At 52.1% G+C, this 12,941-nt stretch overlaps 2 long non-coding RNA genes across 5 annotated transcripts in view; one reads left to right on the forward strand and one right to left on the reverse strand.

The window, feature by feature from the left end:
• Positions 1 to 12,941, reverse strand: part of LOC141569167 (uncharacterized) — a 441,595-nt gene that overhangs the window by 34,192 nt on the left and 394,462 nt on the right. Inside the window, exon 1 of one of the 4 annotated variants that reach the window (XR_012492614.1) lies at positions 2,097 to 2,431. The exons of the other annotated variants lie outside the window; for them this stretch is intronic. This is a non-coding gene — a long non-coding RNA (uncharacterized LOC141569167). Of the gene's footprint in view, positions 1 to 2,096; positions 2,432 to 12,941 lie in introns of those variants that run through there. 4 annotated transcript variants of the gene reach the window in all.
• LOC141569168 (uncharacterized) lies at positions 1,252 to 5,039 on the forward strand. The gene is made up of 2 exons (XR_012492615.1): positions 1,252 to 1,523; positions 2,324 to 5,039. It is a non-coding gene; the product is annotated as an uncharacterized LOC141569168 (long non-coding RNA).

Genomic DNA, 12,941 nt, shown 5'->3' on the forward strand with positions numbered 1-12,941 from the left:
CACAAGAAGTATATGAGCTCTCCACTCTCACTGGCCTTGTGATCTTCTATGTGTACTTGGTTGTATTAACACTATTTCTGCCTTTTCAAGAGCTGAACTGTCTTTGAATTACTAGTTTGAGTGTGCCCCTGTTTCCCACAGGACGTCAACTGACAAAACCTTAGGCAAAGCTTCTTTATGTCATGCATTTCTACGCCCAGCTTGTGAGAAGCCCAGGGCTCTGGCCAGCCCCACACCCAGCCCTGGGGGGAGGACAGGCTCTGCTGATGGCAGCTTTTCTGCAGGAAGGTGGCTTTAACGTGCTGTCCTGACTAAACTTCAGCCAGGTTCCCCGGCCTCCACCCCAATGGTCCTCTCAGCGGTTCCCACAGAATCCAGAGGCACCAACCACAACGGCCTCTCCCCTCCCTTTTCTTACAGCATTTACTTTAGAAAACTTGTCACTGTAAGTTCTTTCTCTGCCTCTGTGAGACAGAAATCTTTTAAAAAGCCTCTGGCCAGATTTAGAACCCTAACTGACTCTCTTTCTAAGGACCTGGGAGCCATCGCCTTGAAATGTAATTGTCAAGAATGGAGCGACCGGTTAGCTCAGTTGGTTACAGCGCGGTGCTCTTAACTACAAGGTCGCCAGTTCGAGTCCCACATGGGCCACTGTGAGCTGCGCCCTCCACAGCTGGATTGAAACCACTACTTGACTTGGAGCTGATGGGCCCTGGAAAAACACACTTAAACTAAATAAAAGTTAAAAAAAAAAAAAGGGTGGAGCAAAGCCATCTCCAGTGCCCATGGGAGCGCAGGAACCTAAGTGGGAGGATGCCTTGCCCGGAGCCTTTGGGTAAAGCCAGCCGGCAAACGCAGACGGCCTGCGTGTTCCCTCTCACCCTCACACCTGGCCTTTGTTTCAGTGGCGTTGAGCTCAGGCTGAATTCTGTACTCTCTCCTCTGCTGGTATAGCCTTGACTAAAGTCGTTCGTTGCCTGTTAACTTTACCTGCTGCAGCTTATGTTTTGACGATTGCAAACAACGGAAACAAACTCTGGTCATTTTGGACTAAAGATGAGAATGATGTGTAGGCACAGTCATGTGGCAAGATCGTAGAAGACCAGGGCTGGGGACAGCAGGGACCAACAGTGCTCAGCCACCTATTCCTTTGCCATCACCTGTGCTGGGGGCGGGGCGCAGACGCGCGGGGCGGGGCCCTGAGGCGGGGCGGGGCCCTAAGTGGGCGGGGCCGAGGGCCGAGCACAGACAGGTTTGGCGCGGCTGGGACCAGGGCGGGGCCCCGGAGGCGGGGACCGCGGGGGCTGCTGGAGAAAAGTTGTGGGGATCCGAGCCCCAGCAGCCGCCAGAGCCGCCCCGGCGAGGACCTCCCTGCTGGGAGAACGCGCGACCTTCGGAGACGCAGCCGGACGGTCCCGGCTGGGTTGCTGGGGGTCGCCCCGGGGCACCGGGCCGCCGGCGGGGCCGCAGGATGCGCTCCAAACACACCGCCCCGGGGCTGTGCGGGGCCGCTGCCGGCAGAGGTAAGGCAGGGACGGGCGGCTGTCACACTGGCCTCTGGCGCGGGTAGCCTAAATTTGGGGAAATCTGGTGACGGCGCTGATGCCACTAGCGGCGCCTCTGCGGGTCGCGGGGCGGCCCCTTGCCTGGACGGGCAGACCCCGGGGCAGCCCTGTGGGGGGTTGGGGCAAATCTGTCCGTTCCAGGATCTGCGGAAACGCTGCGTGGAACCGTGTGAAGCACCTGGAATCAGACCAGGTCTTGTTCCCAGAGTGAGGAGGGCGCGTGGCTGAGCGAACGCGTTCACCGTCCCCCACTCGCGGTTTCCAGGGGTCTACCCCAAAGCACCCTGAACACGATGTAACGCTGAGGACCCAGGAAGTAGGGCTGGGTTATGTGCACCGACTGCAGAGCGTACGATCACATCCTGCCCCCTCCTCATCCGTACCCTCAGCTTGTCAGACTGGGTCTGGGGCTCCTGGCTTTTTGCACCTCTTCCGTCCAACCCCAGCTAACGCTCGATCTCGGACCGCCCAGGAAGGCGCGCTCACAATGCAGCTGCAGCAAACCCCAGCCTGGCAGAAATCTGGACTCACCCCAGATTCCGTCCGATGACCCCCAGTTTGTCGGGCTCAGCGATGGGCGTGTCTGGGGCAGTGGGCGCGTCTTTCGAACAGACTGGGCTTCCCAGGAGCCCATACCCGAGGCTTTTCACCCCAGGCCCCGTTTCAAGGCGGGATTGTGCAGCCTCCTGGAGTGGAGAGAAGTTAATGTGCCGTCGGGCGCAGGTGGTATCATGACTATTGCTATTTATTCTGCGCAGGTGGCCCCGGAGCCCCAGGAGCAGCTGGCATGACGCATCCTTCCTCCCCGCCGTATCCCAGACGCGGGCGGCCCCAGGCGGGCGACGCCTCAGCTCCGCGGGGACGTGGCTGAGCCAAGAGCTTTTGCCAGGGACCTAAGGTGTGGATGTAGGTGGAGAAAAGAATGTTTCTTGCCGCCCCCCAGGCAGTGCGCGCCCGCAGTGCGCCAGCGGGCAGCCGCACCCCTCCAACCTCTTGCTTTGGCGCACAGATTCCACTCCAGCCCCTGGACAGGCTGGTGACCAAAAGTCAAATCCACCTCAGTGGGCCTCACTTTTCTCCCCCTTCACTCTCCTTCCTGAGACGCTTTAAGTTGGGCTTGAAGCACCAGGCAGAGACAGATTTGTTTTTCAGAAATCATTATGTTGGCCTTGGAATTCCACAGAAATCCCCCGCCCTGGAGAATGCAGGTTCCTGACAGCTCAGTAGACTCTGTTCTTTACAGTATCGCTGCCCAGTTTAAAGCAGTGCCCTTCTCTCCCAAACACTCCAGACAAATGGTGCTCCAGGTGTGTGTGGGGGGAGGAGGGGAGGTCTTTCTCTGTGTTTCATTGGAATGTTTCTACGTGTGTGCCTAGAGCGAGCACACGTGAATCTCTGCCTTCCTCAGTTGGTTTCATTTTCCTTGAAATTCTTCCAGTCTCGTCTTTAGACAGGCTGTCTGGGTGTGTGCACACGATATGGTGCATGTGCACGCATTTCTGTTTTTCAATTTTTTTCAAAAGGAGCTTAGGCTCAAGTTCATCTAGAGATGGGCCAAAGAAAGAAATCTGGCACAACACTGGACGGTCTCCTACGGGTGGTTTTAGATACTTGCAGGAATAACTCTGACTCTTGAAATGGAGCCCCGCAGCATAGGCGGAGAGTGGGTTTCAGCAAGCTGTGTAAGCAGACGAGCCTGTAGTGCCTGGGACTTTATCCACTGGTAAGCAGAACCTTCCATATACCTTAGCATAAAAAACTAAGTTGTCAAGATCAGGTGAAAAGAAATCTTCTAAGATGAACCACCACGTTTCCCTGAAAATAAGACCTACCCTGAAAATCAGCCCCAGTTAAGATCGTCAGCCAGACAGACGCGTTTAGTACGTTATGACGATGTTCCCCAGAAGGAGACGACATGACTGTGTTTGAATAAATGCAGATTGTTGTACAGGAAAAAATAAGACATCCCCTGAAAATATGCCCTAATGCATGTTTGGAGCAAAAATTAATATAAGACCCGGTCTTATTTTCGGGGAACACGGTATTTGAAAGTCACTCCACAAGTGAGCAAACACTGGGTGTCTAAAACCATCCTTGGAAAAGTCTTTCTTTGTAAGTACCCTGAACTCCTCCTGCCACTCCCAACGCACATGGCTCTTCTCATTCGAGGAGACTGTAGGGAATGAAAGAACGCCTTTCTTAACTAAAAGGAGACTTCATTTGAAGTCAACCAGGAGTCCTGACCAGAGAAAGTACCTGCAGAATTGGAACAAATATGCCAACTGCAATTATCAAATGGGAACAGGGTAAGGAAACGCATGTGAAGTGGAAGCGTTGCTACATTCTCTCAGCTCATAAAACTGCATTCGATTGATACAGAACCAAACATCAGTCATCCAGAAAATCATACAATGGAAAGCAAAATTGTCTTTCTCCATTGCTCCCTGTTTCTAGCCTGCTTACCTATACGACTCACGTTTTTCACAATCACCCATCGCCAGTTTGAAGATTTCGGGAGGGCAGCCAGTTGTGGGATGGATGGGTTTGTGGGTGCTTCTGGTTGGCACATGGATGGGGCAACGTGTCCTCTCTGGACTCTGGATTTCCTCAGTAGGAAGGATTTTCCTTTAGGGCTCGTGGGAAGGATACTGTCGGCAAGAAAACAATGAACAAGCGCCTCTAACTCCTTGACATTAATCTCTCTGGAATATCTTCTTCCTTAAAATCTGAACTCCCAGGATCCTTCACTCCATTAGGGCAGGTGTGAGCCTTGGACACAGTTCAGCTGGACTGTCATGGAGGCACTTGAGGGGTGGGGACCTCCCCCGACCATCGGCCAGGACTTCACAGCCTGTGTGCCTGTGTCTTCACCAGCGGTCGGCCTTGGACATAACGCAGTTTCTTTGGGCCTCAGTTTCTCCATCTTCCTACACCAAGGTTTGCTGGAGCCAGTTTGGGGACACTAAAAAAAGGCCACCTGCTTCTTCTGGCGGGTTCCTAGGGGGTTAGATGAGAGATGCGTGGCGGAGGGTGTGATGGGAGCCTGAGGCAAGCACAGCCTTGTGTGAAAGGCTGCCCAACACAACGGGCCTGTGAGCGCTGCTAACGGGCTTTTTCCACCCAGGACGCTGCCCGACAAGGAAATGATGTTGATGGAAAGCAGTGGTTCTCAGTGTGGGCTCCAGGCACCCCTAGGATCCCTGAGGCCCCTTCAGCAGCAGCAGCAGCAGCAGCGATAGCAGCTGCTGTTATTTGCTTTTTCACTTTCACTGTGTCCAGTGGAATTTCCCAGAAGCCACGCCATGTGTGACATTGCGAAAGAGTGAATGCAGAAACTGATACAAGAATCCAGTTGTCTTCTATGAAGCCGGACATCAGAAATTTGCAAAAATGCAAAACGATGCCACTCTTCTCACAATTTTTTTTTGTTTTGAAAAATAGTTACTTTTCATTAAAAAAAGTTATTTATGTTAACTCATGAGTTTACCATTTTTAATGAGTTAATCACTTTTTTTAATTCTCCAAAAATTCTGAAACAACTTTGTAAACTTGAATTCCACCGATGCACAAGGAAATTCTTCAGTATTTCAGTTCTTTTTCGGGGTTGTTAGTGCACGCCTCAGGTCAGCTCATCTTCAAATAGGTTTTATTTCCCCTTGGCTAGAAACAGCTGGCTGACAGGTAATGGTATCTTGGTAATACCTGTGCTTTGTCCTCTCTGTGAGTCATCCATGTTTCTTGCGAAGGTTCAGCCTGAACCTGGGAGGAAGGGAGACCAGCTCACCGAGGACGCTTTCTGGGACAATCATCCAAGGCTTCCTCGGCAGCTTCTCCTGCTAAGACCCCCTTCCCTTTTGTCTGCTGAGGTTCACTGCGGCTCGCCAGTATTTTGAAAATTTAATTGGGCGACCTGTGCACATTTACGCTCACCAGCCACTTATATTATGTACTGGAATGGGGGGAGGGGAGGAGAACACTTGTGACTTAATGAAAAATGAGATTGAGAACATACCCCCAATGCTTCTGACAGCATAAATTCAGTCACTCATCCTGGTGGCTTTGTGTTATAAGGAAAAAAGCTATGAGGACATAGAGTCCATTTTGCAACAGGCCTGGACTGCACAGTGGGAATCTGTAGCTCAGACACAGCGTTCCCATCCCTGAGCAGGTTCCTGAAGCCCTAATAGGATCTGCTGGCCATCGGAACTGCAGGCCGAGATTGTTTATTGGCCATTTGTATGTAAATTTCACACATAATGGATATTATGTCAGAAACATTATTGCAATTAGATAGAACACAATGCACTATCATATTTGAGCTGAGATACAAAGAGACAGCCTGTGTGTATACATGCACATGAAAAAGCCAGCTCATTCTTGGTTTCTGTAAGAAACTCCATCTCAGATCCTGAACCTGTGATCACAGTGGTTGAACTTGGTTAAAACTACGGCAGTCACTCCAGGCTGGGCCGTGGGGATGGACTTTCAGAGGAAGCAGCTACGCGTGGCCTTAGTGACAGCTCTCCGAACGCAGTGCCACTGATTATTCTACCAAGCGCCGCCTCAGATGCCCTCACGGCGGAAGGACAGACATTCTTGGAGCTAATTATAGCTAATCACAGAATAAAGAAATAAGTTCTTTGCTTTTATTTTTTATTCTAAAGAGAAATGAACTGACATGAGGAAACGGAAAGATGAGGACCAGGTACGCAGCCATCAGTAAGTTACAGGTGGGGATGCCTGAGGTCAGGGAAGAAGGAGCAGCTGCCTCCTGCCATGGGGACGTCACACTCCGCACCACAGCGTCAGAAGGTTTCACTTGCCATCAGCATATAAATTAAAGCACCTTCTATGGAACTGTGTTTTCTCTCTTCTTCCTCGCTCTACAAGACTGTGTGTGACGTTGGAGACGCTTTCAGTGCTCCTGGATGTAAGAGGTGGGTCTGATCTCTGCGTTAACGTCAGATGAGGCAGCCTCAGAGATTTGAGGCATCTTAACCCAACACACGTTGCTAATGTCTGTGAGAAATGCTTTCACTGCAAGTGACTGAAAACCCACATGGCTTAAACTACTGGCGACGGTGCTTTATTCTGCTTACTTAGCAAGCTGTCTGGGCCGAGGCAGCTGCTGGCATCCGTTTAGTTTTTCTAGACTGTCAGCCCTGGAATCTATGTCTGGCTCTGACCGTCCCTCACGGTCACACGGCGGCTGCTGTCACACCCACGTTCGAGGCAGGGGGTGGTGTGGAAGGAGCCCACACCGGGGATGCCGGTCTCATTTATCAGGAAAGTAAAGGCGTCCTGGAAGCCCCCAGCAGGTACCTGGTTCTGTCTCATTGGTCAGAACCATCTGACACAGGCACCTGAGAAATGAGCATTTACTTTCCTGCTGCCTCTGGGGTTTACTCCCTGGGGAATTAAGCCAACACTGACTGAGAGCAGAGCACCTGGGGTTCCCCAGTGTAAGGGGGGGACACAATGACGATCAAGACAAACGTGGTCCTTGATGTTATAGAAACGATAGGTTTCTGAGGGAAGCAGATATTAAGTAATTGATTAATGATTAAGTATTTAATGAGTTTGTCGTTAAATGCACAGTGGCATGAAAGAGGTGGAACAGAACTCTGTGGAAATGTAGAAAGCTTCTCTGGGGCAACAACACTTGAACTGAGTGACAAAGGATGAAGTAAAGTAAACTGAGTGCAGAGAATGAAACAATCATTCTCAACAGGACAACGTGGGCAGAAAGAACTGTGTGAAGTCCGAGAGGCGAGGCCAAAGGGCAGGGACGGGGGGTCCAGTCCCCACAGCACAGAACGTTATGGCGTCTTGGAAACACCCAACACCCATGATTGTGAGCTTTGCTGTCCAGTGCTATGTGGAGCCATTGGCAGGGACCATTATGCACTGACACTAAATTGTCATTTGGTGGCTCTTTCTTCTCCAGCCGATAACTGGCAGCATCTGTTTGCTGTGCAACAGCCTGAGTCTGGCTGGATGTGCGCTGTCGAGCACTTTGCGTGGATCCCAGGGGTTGTCCGCTCTCGCTGGGACTGACCTCAGGAAACCCACACGGGTCTGCACGCCCTGCTGCTATCGATTCCCCAATTTACACCTGACAGTTGGTTCGAGGGACCAATGAAGACATCAACGGCGCCGATGTGACAGGTGAAGACAGCTGCTGCTTCTCCCCCAGAACCAAGTCCTCAGAAATCAGCTCAGCAGTGGAGATTCTCTGATGCTGACAACTTTGCCATCTTTATTTAATCTCGTAACTTGAGGGGATCAAACAAAAAACACATGGACAACCAAGAGCCTAGAGCAACGGAGCACAGGCTAGGGTCACCTGGCCGATCACCTTCAGACCCACTGCTTTTTGTGCAAGTGAAGCCTGGATGGCAGCTGACTGTGGGCCGACCGTTGTGGAGTCTGGAGCCTCCGGGACAGTGGGCTTGGGAAGAGGCTACTTGGAGGCGATGAATCAGTCACTCGCGAGGGCGGGTGCACTTTTCAGGAGCAATCAATTCCGCAGAGGCTCTTCTGTACCCTCTCTGCCCTTTCTCCCACCCAGCAGGCATGGTTCCAGCTCCTCCGTAACCTCCAGGGTTCTGTGATGTACAAAAGGATGGCGCCAAGAGAAGGACTGGCCCATGTCACCTGGGGCATTTTCTCTGGAGCGCTGTGTCACCCCTGGGGTATGGTGTGTCTGCTTTTGTGGTGTTGGCCTCTGCAGTTGTCTGGCAGGTGCGGTGTGTGGAGACGTCACGTCAGACACACATTTCCCAGCACAAGTCCAGTGGTAAGCACTTGTGGCAGAGACAGACTGAACAAGGCCTTCCATGGGTGCAGGCAGCGCCTCGGAGGAGGAGTGTCACGGCAGGCACGCGTCTCCCCGTTTAGTCTCAGGGCTCCCAGGACCCTCATGGCCTGGAAATCTCCCCACGCGTGTGATTCTGGTGTTTCTGGGTCTGTAAACAAGCTAGCTACTCAACTGGTCCCCGACCAAAGGAAGTGTGGCCCTTTCCTAGCAAAAGCTACGTGTTAGGTGCTTACCGTCTGGTTTGAGGGATATTCAAAGGTAATTTTCAAACATTGGTTCTTTTCTATCTCAGCCACACTTGAGGACTAAACTCTCACATAAAATTCAACTCCATTTTCCTAGTGAGACTCTCTAAGAATTGAACATATTTTTAAAAATTTAGGAGGCGATATTGTTGAACAGAAGCTAGTATGTACGGGAGCTCAGGTCTCCAGGCAACAGGCAATGTACCAAGGTTTCATGGAGATAGAAGACAAGCCAGGGCCCAAGTCCCAGACAGCAGCAACCGTTCAAAAGCCAGGGAAGCCACGCAAAACCCATCTGCTAAGAAACAAAGCAGACCTGGAAGCAAACAGGAAAACATGGCGGTACTTGCAACCATGCCATGGGGTCACAGGCGTGCCTTGTGTTATCACAGAAGCCAAATGCTTTCTCCTCCTAAGGAGGAGTTGTGTTTTCATTTTATTTTTAAAATTCCGAACGGCTTCAAGCATTCTTAAATACACGGAGGTTATCGTGCAAACATCCCTTTGTAACATCCAGCTTTCTTAGAGATTAACGTCCTGTCATTCTGGGTTCAGAAATTTTGTTTTTAAGGAAGAAGCTGCTGTACAGACTTGGCCACGTGTTCGCTCCCCGTATGTGAGGAACTAAGCCTCACACTGCTGTCCATTCTGGACACGTGCAGAGACCACACGGTCTTTTCAGATTCACTTGCTTCTGTTTCCCCTCCGTGCAGCACTGAGAGCTGCTGGAGGAAGCGAGTTCTCACGGGTGGCGGTGACCCACGTGGGGTCACGAAGGCCACCACACCGGGAGCATAAGCCCTGCTAGCTCCTTCCTCTGGCTGTTTTACTTTTCATTCATGCTACTTGGACATCAGGCAGACTATGAGACAGTGAAGATTTGCAAACATTTGGTTTAAGAAATTGTGTCACCAACGAGCCAGAGACGAGCCTGTATCCTGGCTTCCTGCTGCTTCCTTCCTGTCAGCAGCCTGACACCCATTAGCTAAAAAGGCTGCTGGCACCAAAACCAAAGTTTACACGTCCAATTGTTTTAAATATAACCCCAACAAACAGATCTCTAGCCAACATTCAGAGGCTGCCTGCTTTGGATAACCCCCAAAACTGCACTTGACATCTGCTAGCCGTAGGTATGGCCAGTCCTGCGGCCATAAAAGACCCCAGGCCACTGCTGCCTGCGGGGCTCTCTGCCTCAGATTCCCCACGGTGCCCTGGCAAGAAGTCACTCAGACCCGGGAGCTGCCACCAAGCCCCCTGACCCTCCACTCCTTCTGGGCACTGAGCCCTGCAGCACGGCCTCCGGAAGGGCTCGCGCTGTGAGGGACGTCCCCTAAGGGCAACGGCCCAAACACACCCCAATAAAGTCATCACGTGTGAATAAAGCCACCTCGTGGTTACAGCCCCAGGCCCTGCCACTCTCTCCAGAGAAGATGGACACTGGGTTCCAGAGCGCAGGCAGCTTAGGGTCCCTCTTTTATGAACAATGTGGGTCTCGTGGGTCCCTCCTCTGCCCCCTGACAGCCGCCTCCACCCGTGAACTTGTGCCTACATGAGGCTAGAGCTCCTGGGGTGCCAGGTCCCTGAGACACGACCATGTCATATCACGGCATTAGTGGGAAGAAGGCGCCTCAAGCTGGGGTGAGTGCACTGGGGACCCTGCAGCTTGGAAAGACCTGAATCCCTTCTACACTCAATAAAGCGTCAATGCTGTTCTCGACTCAGGTCACTGTGCAGGTCGTAGGGGGCCACTCCATAGCTTTCTACTTGTCATCCTGTTGCCCTTCCAGAGTCTCCCTGACCAAGAGGCGACCTGCAAAAGCCACAGCTGTTTCTTCCTATGCAGCTTCTCACGCCTTCCCTCCACGGCGCCATCCAGCTCACCAGACAGGACGGGTCAGCTGTGTGTCCATTTCCATCTCTCTCAGCTCGCAGCCACCCGCCAACGGGCAATGCCAGGGCAAGGTGATTTGAGAACTACTTCGGGGCAAGTGCTATTGCTGTGTTATCACTGGCACAGAGTCTGAAGGAAACTCTTTCCTTTGGGGTCAAGCTGCCCGCTGCAAGTTAGTCACCAGGACAGAGTTGGACGATGACGTTAATAAAACCCAGTCTCGGTCTCTCTCAGGAGAACTTAACATTATGCATTTTGTAAAAGGCTGTTATGCTGACGGGACGTAACCTTAATGTGAAACAGGCCGCCGTCCTCCTGACCTCAGGGCCTCGCTGGCCAGGGAGAGACGCAGGCGAAGCTGCACAAGGACGGATGGTCTCACTCGGTTTCCCTGACTGGGTCCAGAATGTGGGCTGTCTCCTTGGTAAAGGCAGGCACCACTCTGCTTTGGATGTAAGAGCAGAGGTTCGTCATGGCCTCGATGGGGATATTGTCATTGTTCCCAGTTGATGCTGTGACTGTTGTAAATGCCCTTCAGCAGACGGTGAATCTCCCAGCACAGGGCCAGGCCCATGTCATCCTCATGTCCCACCGTCCAGCACAGGCCAGTCCTGTGCCAGACACTCAGTGACCACTGCCCAGTTAACAGCTCTGCTTTCTCCGAGTTCAGGGCAGTCTCACCGTGTATGGGTCACCCTCGTGCTCCATGGCCTGCGGCTCGCTGGATCATTTTGCTGGGGCTCTAATGTCTCCTGGTAGAAAGCAGTCGATTGCCCTGAGCGTGGCTCAGAATCTATTGCTCATTAAATTGAGTTCTGGAGAAGACTGCAAGATATTAGCCCTGATGCTCCAAGGCAGCAGAGAGGCTCAAGGGCACACAGTAATTATTCGTTTGCTAAATAACACAGACACACAATGGCTTAATTACCGTATTTCCCAGCGAAAAAGGATTGTAGTGATTTCCACATCAGAGCATCTCATTAATGAGATTTGCTAACTGTTATTGGCGATATTCTGAAATGCCCTTTTGTTTTAAATCATTTTCTAAATTGCTAATGTCGTTTGTGGGAGAGGAAAGTTCCCAAAAATGTCTTGTGGAGGTGAAATGTTAGCGATTCAGAAAATCCTCCGTGTTCATTTCTTCCCTGGGCGGCAAGACTTGATGGAACGAGAGAAAAGGGCTTCTGACATGTCCTGTGTCCACACCATCAGCATTCACGTTATTACATCAAGAATTTAAACGTAAACAAACCACATCAGATGTGAGAGTGCCAGGAGTGCACAGACTCTAAGGGTCCTGTGTCACACCTGTGCACCCAGCTCTGTCACTAGTACCCACGTGACCTGGGGAGGACCCGTAGCAGGCCCCAGTCTCCTTTCCTGTAATATAACGAGGTCCACGGACTGATTCAGCAAGTATTTCCTGAGTGCTGCAGGCTCCCTTCTAGGCACTGGGAAACACAGCAGCAAATAGAAGTGGCCTGGGCTCCTGGTGTCCAGGAGCTTATATTCTGGGAGAAGAGACAGACAGTAAGCTGGGGAGCGAACGCATGCCTGGGAGTTGAGCTGCGTGTAATTGTGCAATTTATAGGCAAATGACACCGTGTAATTTAACCGAGAAGTGCTGGAGCTCCTACTGCCAGGAGGGCGGCCCGGGAAAGCTTCTCGAGGATGCTGACATTTTAGCCCAAGTGTGAATAGTGAGAAGGAGCCAGCTTTCGAAATTTTGGAGGAACATTCCAGGAGGACGGAGTAACGCCTCTTTCCACTTCAGCTACCCCCCCAGCCCCTGCCCTGACACATTTGCCCTCCTGTCGGGCGGTGTTTCAGTGACTGGGATAATTTTGCAGGACTGACGAAGGGGAAGTTAAGTGAGGCACCCCTGTAACTCGCTCGTAGTGGGACCTGCAGTTCTCACACTCTCACTGCGTAATTAACTTACTGCCCCGTCTGGAATGGCTTCCTCCCTCTTCAGAGGCCCCTGGTGTGGGCCACCTGAGAGGAAGCCATCGGCTGCTTAGGGCCCCGGGCCACCTCTGACAGGGGCAGCTTCCAGGTGGGAGCCAGGCGGCCTGGAACAAACGTGTCACCCCACCCTGGCCTACAGCTGGGGGCAGCTGTGGAAGCATTTAAATGGGACAGTGCACAAAGGGGCGGGTGCCGACTGAGCCGGCCCTGTTCTTCCCTCTCCCCTCCCTCCCTCCTTTCGTGACCACCCTACTTAACACAGCTGCCCTGTCACGTGACCCTTCAGCTACCGCACTGGTCCTTCTTCTTCACAGCTCTTAGCATTTCCAGACCTTGAGGACATCGGCGCGTTCAGGTTCCACCTCAGTCCACAGTCTCCTCGCTGTGGCATCTCCAGGGCCTCGAGCACTGTTGGACCAGGGTCAGTGCTCGAAAGCGTCTGCAGAACGAAT

The sequence above is a fragment of the Rhinolophus sinicus genome, linkage group LG16, assembly GCF_036562045.2.
Source record: "Rhinolophus sinicus isolate RSC01 linkage group LG16, ASM3656204v1, whole genome shotgun sequence".
NCBI lineage: Eukaryota > Metazoa > Chordata > Mammalia > Chiroptera > Rhinolophidae > Rhinolophus > Rhinolophus sinicus.